General features: G+C 36.9%; 1 long non-coding RNA gene across 1 annotated transcript in view; it reads right to left on the minus strand.

Moving 5' to 3' along the window:
* The window catches only part of LOC113616873 (uncharacterized), a 5,711-nt gene extending 1,888 nt beyond the window's left edge, over positions 1–3,823 (minus strand). The window contains exon 1 of the long non-coding RNA XR_003431434.1: positions 3,624–3,823. This is a non-coding gene — a long non-coding RNA (uncharacterized LOC113616873). The remainder of the gene's footprint in view (positions 1–3,623) is intronic.
* Between the last annotated feature and the right edge of the window lie 5,566 nt (positions 3,824–9,389).

Genomic DNA, 9,389 nt, shown 5'->3' on the forward strand with positions numbered 1-9,389 from the left:
TAGATATGAATTTAATCATCTAGAGTGATTGCAGGGAATCCCATATAAATCTTAGACCGACAACATTTTATTTTCATTCTTAGCTTTCATTTATTCCTGCCTGTTCTCTCCTGTTATTGGCTAATTAAAAGTCTTACTATTCATCTATATTAAGATTTTCTAGTTCAGGGCTTCTTCAACATTAGAACAATTGACAGTTGGGACTGGTTTTTTCTTTCTTGTAGGTCTGCCTTGTAGGATGTTTAGCAGAATCCTTGGTCTCTACCCATGAAATATCAATGGTAACTTCCAATTGTGACAACCAAAAATTTTTCCACATATCAACAATTGCCCTCGGAAAGAAAAAATCACCCCCATTTGAATCCACTGCACTAGTTGATGGAAAAAAGTAGATTAGACGTTGATAATGATGAAATAATATTTGTATTTTTAGGTATGACAAGAAAATTTAAACATAAAATTCTCTTCCTGTGTTTGTTTGGGCCTCCTCTCTCCCTCCCTCATGTGCAGTGTGCATCTGCATTCCACACTAACTAGACCTCCTCAAACATGGGGGTGCCCACTCGAGCATAAAGATCCTTTGCTTCCCTTTCTTCTAATGTTGGCAATGTAACTTCTTGAAGAAGAACATTCTTTCTCAACTCTGTAAGGGATCATAACGACTTGCTGCTAACTTTGTATGAGTTACCTGGACTGTGTATCTTTGCTGAACTTTATATAAAATATCAATATGTCATTTTGATGTATGATCCCTTTGTCCTGAAAAGTTATGTGACTGTTCCTTCCATTTCTAACAGGTGGAATAGTTCTCAGAGCCCCTGAGGGTCTGTCTCCTGGGTTATACTCCTCAGTTTGGCTTGAGTAAAATGCTCTTTTTTTCCCTTACCTTGATTGTTAATTGAATTTTCATTGACAATAAGATCCATAAAGTAGTTTATATAGATATGCTAACTGATTCCTAAAGTTGTGCCTAAAATCTAGAGCATGTAAGGCAGTAACACAGAGGATAGTGGAAAACTTGCTTATAAGAATTTAAACATATAAACAAATAAATAATAATATGGAAGAGAAATACAAAAAAAAAAAAAAATAGTTCTACAGTCCGGCCACACATTGCCTAAAAAAAGACACACTTTTTGATATATACAGAGTTACAGATTTGCGCTCAAGGATAGGATGTTGAGGGGAATAATAGACTCTACGGTATGTTTTTACCTGGTTGATGAAGAACAATGTTACTACAGAATTGTTGAGAAATGATGTCAGATTAGTCTGAACATTTACTGAGGCAATGGTTCCTTCACTCCATATGAGAAGCTTCCCTGGACTCTAACTCTCTAGAAACTGTGCTGATCTTCCAAGCACAAGGCTCTACAAATCACACAAATTTTTCTTCATCATTCTTTTTTGATTTTTACGGGCTGCTTCCTTTCAGTAAATGTGATCTTTCTACTTAAAAGGATTATGTTAATGCAGGTTAGTTGTGGATGTTTCCCAGGTATCTTGGAAATGAACCATCGGTGAGGGGAGAAACTCACATAGGAAGAATTCCTCGTGGCTGCAGATAAAGTAACACAGAGTGAGTGATGCTTTTCCTAAAATGGGATTGAAGGAAACAATTGCTACTAATCTCCTTTCCACATAGCAACAAGTCTCTATTTCCTTATGATTTTCTCTAGTAAGAAAACAATAAATTTAAGCCCTTCCCTTTAAAACAGTGGCATGCTTGTACAATTCAGAGTCCCCCGAAGTTTGAAAGTTTTCATGCTCTAAAAGACAAATGTTTTAGGTGAACAGAAATTAAATCTTATAAAAAAGATAGAAAATTATTAGATAAAATGTTTAAAAAATATAATAAAATATCAAAGAGATATGAGGAAATTTGACCAAAATCACACATCAGGAGTTGAGCTGGGGACGAAAATCATATTTTCTGCATTTTTCATTATCTAATAACAGGAACTATATTTAACATAATCTTGAATCCTTAGTCACTAGCAAGGAATCAAAGGAAAGCCGACAGGAGGAGAACCTGGGCAGTCATCTCCGCTAATTCTTAGTGTCTTTAGCTGCAGTGATAAAGGTCAACTATATGGTGCTGGTAAAATCGAGCTCACAGGTAAGCACTCAGCTTATGCTTTCAAAGTACCATTTATTTCCTTTATTTTGCCATTATTCCTCTCATTTTCCTTAATGTTTCTTTAAAATTATAGCTTTCCCAGGAATTTATCAGGGGCCATGTTCTCTTCTCACTTTATACATTCTCTGTTTTACATGTTTATCTCCCTTTTTAAACTACACATATGCTGAATTTTCTGTATCAGTCTTTTTATTTCCATCGATAATCTTCTCTGAAGAATTTTTTTTTTTTGAAGAATCTTGTTTTGAAAAATCTCTGACACAAAAAAAGAAAAAAAAAGTGACCAGCTAAATAAATAAATAACCTCTTCTGGGGATGAGAAGACTCACATGATGGGTTTAACTGGCAATGTTCCCAGTGGTCTCACCTTGATTTCATTATTCAATTGTAAATATGACCCAGATGACATTAATTCTAATAAAGGTCATCAAAACTGAAAGATGTAGAAATGTCTTTAGAATAAGAAATTCTTGATATTATAATTAAGAAAATGTATCCAGTACACATTTTCCTCACCTTCTAATCAAAGACAAGTCCAAAGGCCCATAGTAGCTAATTCTGCCAGTATGTACAACTAAATGCAAACTAAATAAGAAGAATATTAGCTAGAAAACTTTCTTTGAAAAGGGGCAAAATTAAGCTTATGAAATTCAAGGTGTAATGACTGTTGCTCACTGAAATTTGAGTGTCAACAGAAAGCACTCAGGAATTTTAGGTGGAAATGGAAAGAAGTGATGAGTTGAAAGCAAATAAAGTAAAATTATACAATCTGAGATCACCTGGAGAGATGAAGTTTGTCAAAAGAAGCTGATAAAGAAATTTGTTAGTTAATGAAGGGCTACATGAAACAGGGGAGAAGAGTAGAGAGAACGTGTTCTATGACAGCTAGGTAATATAGATGGACAGAATAAGGGCACATTTCTGATAAGTATTTCCAAATTTGGAGAATCAATTCTGACTCAGTCTTCTATTTCAGAGATTCAAAGATAAGTAGATATTCCTTGTCCATGACCCTTAGGAGCCAGATGCTGAAAAGGTAAACACTCGACATCTTGACGATGGTGAAAAGCAGAGTTTACTCTTGTGGAGAACTCATTCCTGGTTCTAACCCAGAACACTATGACATCATTCTTGTTGAAGACCAGTTTATTTTCATGGAACATAACCTCATGTATATTTCTTCTGCTGTTCCTGTCATTGAATTTTTGTCTTCTAAACCAAACCAAACCAAACAAACAAGAGCTTTTAATGTACATCCAGCACTTCCAGATAAGTTTTGAAGCTTGGTGTGTCATGTGCCTAATCTTGACCCAATAGGGTGGAAACACAACTGCTTTGGAACACAGTACATTATTTTCTTACACTTAGATCCCCTTGCTCAGGATATTTTCTCAGGATGGCTAAGAGATGGCATCAATAAGCTCTTTTTTGTGCACTTAGAAAAAAGCCAGTTATTGAAGATATCAATCTTCCTCTTGATTACCTGTTATATATGAACGGACACGTGAAAGAAAAACAGCCTCTGGGGACTTCCCTGGCGGTCCTCTTCCACTTCAGTGTTCCATCCTTGGTCAGGGTACTAAGATCCCGCATGCCACTCAGGGCAGCCCCCGCTAAAAAAAAGAAAGAAAAAAGAAAAACAGCCTCTGAGTCACAGTCTTTGTTAGAGCAAATCAGCCTGTCCCCTAACTCATTTGAGAGATTTTCCCTTGCCCTGAGTATCTGAAAGAAGTGAACTCCCAGTTTCATGGAATTTAGCACATTACAGTTTATGCAATTTTTTCACATTTCAGTCATCATTTATCCCATGACCATACACCAAGGTATTTTCTTTATTTTTCTTTCTTGGTTTCTTTCTTTTCTTTGTTTCCTTCTTTATTCAGTTTCTTTTTCTTCTTTCTTACAGGGTATATGTATCATTCTATTTCTAGAAATGTGAATTCTCAATCATGTGTGTTACTCTTTCAAATGCAAATCGGTTTTGCTTTTGTCAGTGCATGATGTTTATATCACCTAATGCTAAGTGATTTTATATATATGCCTATGTAAATCCTGTCTCATGAAAGACAAATATCATATGATACCGCATATATGTGGAATCTAAAAAAAGGGAACAAATGAACTTATCTACAAAACAGAAATAGAGTTACAGATGTAGAAAACAAACTTATGGTTACCAGGGTGTAAGTGGGTGGGAGGGATAAATTGGGAGATTGGGATTGACATATACACACTACTATATATAACATAGATAACTAATAAGGGCCTACTGTGCAGCACGGGGAGCTCTACTCAATACTCTGTAATGGCCTATATGGGAAAAGAATCTAAAAAAGAGTGGATATATGTATATGCATAACTGATTCACTTTGCTGTACACCTGAAACTAACACAACATTGTAAATCAACTATACTCCTATAAAAATTTTAAAAATAAAAATAAATCAATACAAATAAATCCTGACTGTCTCATTCTAAGTCTTGTTTTCTGTTTCCCATCACTAGGAATATCTATCTTCCACTAACATATATTTGCCATCCTGAGGAAATCTCAAAATCCAACCTATATAATAAAATTACAGTATAGACATTTCAAATCTCAAAATAAATAGAATTTCCTCGGCCTATGAATCTGGAAATCAGTTTATTTCTTACATTTTGTTGACATTATGATTTATTATTTTCATAATATTATGAAAATTTATAAATTTTCATACTATTATGAATAAAATTATAAATTTCATTTTATAATTTTATGATTTTATAAATTTATTAAATTTCATAAAATTATGAAAATTTATTATTTTCCTAAATAAATCATATTTATTTATGATTTATTATTTACATATAATATGTAATAAATAATAACATATTATTTATTATGTTACCTGTATTTTGGAAAACTTTGTTAATGCCAGAAAAATATTGTTTATATTCGCTCTTTCATTTATTTATCCATTCATTCACCACATCTTTATAGTATTCTATGTTTTAAGCATGTGTAAGATAGTGGGAATATAGTAATTAAAAAAATACTGTCCTTACCTTCTTAGTATTTTCAGTCTAGTAGTATCCAAGCATCTAAGCATCCACCAATTTGATGAGAGAAATGCAGAGAAACATATGGTATCCTGGGCACATACTTGGCCTTCAATAGACAAAGGAGGTCAACTAAATTACTTAATTCAGTAAGGGGACATAGCAGGAATGGGATGAAACCTAGAAGCAGTGGCCTTATATTCTGATAGAATTCTCATTCTTATTCAGCACATTTCAACATAAGTACACTTCAAAAATTAAGGTTAAATTGGATATTTAGCAAAGTTTACAGTGACCAGTATCCTACTCTCAGACAGCAAAATCTGCTTCTCAGGTGGTAGGACAAAGATTAAAGCACCAATGCTACCTAGCCCTCTCTCTGAGAGTCATGAAAATTATTGATTTTAATGAGTCAGGATCCCAGTACATGAAAGTTAGACAGCTTTAATAGACACGCTACTGTCAATGCCAATCTGGCAACACAGGCAGGACGGGGCCACATTTTCAACTCAAAAAGAATAATGCATATGTGTGCCAGGGGAAATTAGATGTATAATCAAAGAAATATTGTGCCAGACCATGCCATATATAGGTATATATGGAACTCTGTTTAATCAATAACATATTATCTATCAATATATCAACTTCTGAGTAATCTAATTTCAAAAACTGTGGAATGGTGAATGTACATATAGAAACGGAGGAACATTTTAGGTTTAAATCTGGACAATGGTTCTCAAACTTGACTGCACGTTAGAATCACCTGGGGAGTTTCTAAAACTCCCCCATTTTAAGCTATGCCCCGGAACATTACATCAGAACTTCTCTGATGGGACACAGGCATCGCCGTTTTCCAAAAATCCTCACGTGATTCCAACGCTCCGGCAAGTTTGAGAATCAGTGGTTTAAAATTCTTCACACATCCCCTACTCACCTCAAGGTGGAAGATTTGAATGATCAGGCATCAGCACTTACCATTTGTTTTTTTCTTCCCTTTGCTCTACCTCAGTGATGATCAGGCTTTATGTGCCCCGGGAATTACTTCATAGCATAGCAGACTCAAGTCATAGTTAATTCATCACGTATCTTGTTAATGGGTGTGTGGGGAGGAAAAATTTTTCTTTCTTCTCTTCTAGATTCTTTGGCTGCTCTAATAATTAAATGGACATATGGCAGATCAACTGGAGAAAAACAAATTTAATTCGTATGTATGGGAGCTCATAGAAAAATGAGACTCAGAGAAGTGACCCAAGTAGGCAGCTTTTATACCTTTTAGACAAAGAAACAATACATTTGTGAAAAATTGACAAAACAAAGAAGTTTTCTCTTAGGGTATTAAATTAGTAAAATAACACAGTTTGTTTATGCAGCCTTCTTAGCTTTCAGTTTCCTATCTTTGGTGATTAGAATATCTTTTTACATTCTGTTAACAGGAGGATACCTTTTGTATGGGAGATTTATTTCCTGCTTTCAGGGGGACAACGAAGGTTCAGAGTGTCCTTCTTGGTTGTCTCTTAAGTATAACCAATATGTCAAAGTGGCACATTTTGGGGTGGCCTGCACTGAACCACATCAAGTGATAAGTTCAGATGTACTAGGAACACATCCTATTACCACCATATGCAAAATTTTAGATCTTCACTTCTTGACAATTATGAATTCACTACACTCTAATCTTAAATGATCACACTTAAAATTATGAAGAGGTGAGTAAGAAGCATCAGAAGCTCTGGTTAATGTGTAATGCAGATGCACACTGTGGAGAGAGGAGGCCTAAACAGACACTGAAAGGGAATTTTATGTTTAATTTCTCTTGTCCTGCCTTAAAATATAAATTTTATTTCATCAGTAGTTACAGAGGACAAAAGCAATTTTCAAAGAAGCTGAACGGGAAGCAGGCACTAGAATGGGAAGAGGTGGGTGTCGAAGGAAAGCTTCACTTGATGACTGATACAGGGCGCCCCCAGCTGGTTACTCTGACTGTCATACTTTACCAAGATTTTTTAAAATGCAAAATACTTTTAAAAAAATAAAAATATTTATGGGGTCAGAGCAAGAGTACAAATAGAGGTCCACATACCACATGTCAAATATTTAAAATGTCTAACTACGGCTAGCAAACTGCTAATAAATATTCTTATCCTCACACTCTGGCAAACATTTAACTTCATAGAGACATGGAAGGCTGGTTGATATTTATAGTTGTTGGGCCTTGTCATGGTGCTGACATGGTTCACCTGGGGGAAAGCAATCCAGGGAGGAAAAGCTCAGCAGCCCCCGGTTCAGGTGGGGAATTTGGGAGTTCCTGATAGGAGAAATTCTAGGAGGTAAAAAAATGTGCAGACTCCTCTACCTGTAGGATTGGATTGGGTATATCTGGAGAAGACCAGAGAAATGCTCTGCTGCCCAGGACACAGGCAACTCTTCCACCCATCACTGCTTTTTTTCTCTGAATTTAAGAAGGAAGGACTTCCTTGGTGTCCAGTGGCCAAGACTCTACGCTCCCAAGGCTGGGGCCCCAGGTTCGATCCCTGGTCAGGGAACTAGATCTCACATGCTGCAACTAAGACCCGGCATAGCCAAATAAATAAATAAATAAACATATTTAAAAAAAAAAAAAAAGAGGGAAGAATGTTCTGTTCAGCGACCTTGACAGAAAAAGTGCTCTGCCCCCATCCCCACAACTACTAGGCTCTCACTTCCCTTCCTTCCGAATTCCCATAGTCCACACCTTGCCCATTTTACTGACTCCATGCAGTGATGTTGGAGGGTCAGGAGAACTGGGGGACTTGCTGCTTCCAAAGGGTAACAATCCATTTTGCCCACACTCTGCCCCATGAATAGTTACCTGCTCAGCTGGGTCTCCTCCTGCTGAGGCCCTGTCCTATGGCCCCAGAACCAAAAGGCACCTCCTGCCCTATCCCTTAATAGCTAAACCCAGGGAAACTCCCAGACCTCAAAGGAAGCAGAGGAATGGTGACCTCTTAGGGGAATCATGCATATGCACAAAGTGGGACATCCTGGAAAATGGGGCTCCCTCCCTCCATCTCTCATCCAGCTCAGACTGTTGCTGGACCCAAGGGTTTCTGCATAGCCAAGGCAGTGCTCTAAGAACGCTGTGCCAAGCTCTGAGCTGATTCTTCAGAATCCACAGTTTGGTTTTCCGTGACTGCACGCAGAATATTTGGAACCAGTGGTAAATAGGATGGAGGTTTGCTCAAGGTGGCAAATAACTCCCCGCATAAACAGAGAACTAAATGGACTGAGACATAAGTCGATATAAACTCCATACATGAGTACAACGCCTCTTCCCTTCCCTTGGCCCAGAGGGTCGCTGAACTGGCCATCTCATCCTTTCTTTACTGTTCCCCCTTAGCTGGCATAAGGAGCGCCAGGCAGAGAATCTCCGGTTCTGCTCTCGCTGGGAAGCCTTGGGGGGCTTGATATGGAGTGTGAGGGACAGGAGAAATCTCCATTCTGGTGGCCAAAAATGCTGTTACGTTAAAGTCTTACACTGAAATACAAAAATAAATCAATCAATAAAGCGCATCCTCCAATACAGAATATAAACAAACCTCAGGTAAAACATTTCCGACTTTTCCAACAGGTTTTCTAAAGTCACTAACTGATGAAATAATGTGTTCTAGCTTTTTTGTAAGTTGTAAAAGTCCTTGATGTCCAGAAATTTAGATATACAGGTGGCATTCATGGGTGGGTTTGTTGTAAAATCTGTGTCTCTTGATGAGATGATGTTTGTGGAGATGTGTTTATGAAGATTAGCCAGGGTGTTAAATAGATCTTTCCCTCTGATTTTAAGAGATCTAATTACCCATAGTAACACCCATCCAAAGACCTCTGAAATGCACTCACTTGAAAGAAGTGGGTGTGGTCTTCAAGGACTCAATATAAGGAGATTCAAGGAGCCAAATTCATTCTTCTTCAGAACAGAGTGATGGTGTTTGGAGCTCACCGACTACAGTGACTTCTGAAAGCTTCCATTACCAAACTTGGAAGCCTTGATCTTGAGCTGACTTCACATTATTACCTCCCCAGCAGGCATTGATAAGACTACATATATATATTCCTTAGGTAAATACACAGTTTACATAAGAGGAGTCCATGCTTTCCCAAAACAAACAATAATATAATAATCTTAATTTATCAGCAAACTGAGGTAGTTTCTATGGAATGCTCCCATTTGTCAAATTTT

This window comes from Aethalodelphis obliquidens, unplaced genomic scaffold, assembly GCF_003676395.1.
Source record: "Aethalodelphis obliquidens isolate GAN/ISIS:26980383/991018 unplaced genomic scaffold, ASM367639v1 scaffold706, whole genome shotgun sequence".
NCBI classification, from domain to species: domain Eukaryota; kingdom Metazoa; phylum Chordata; class Mammalia; order Artiodactyla; family Delphinidae; genus Aethalodelphis; species Aethalodelphis obliquidens.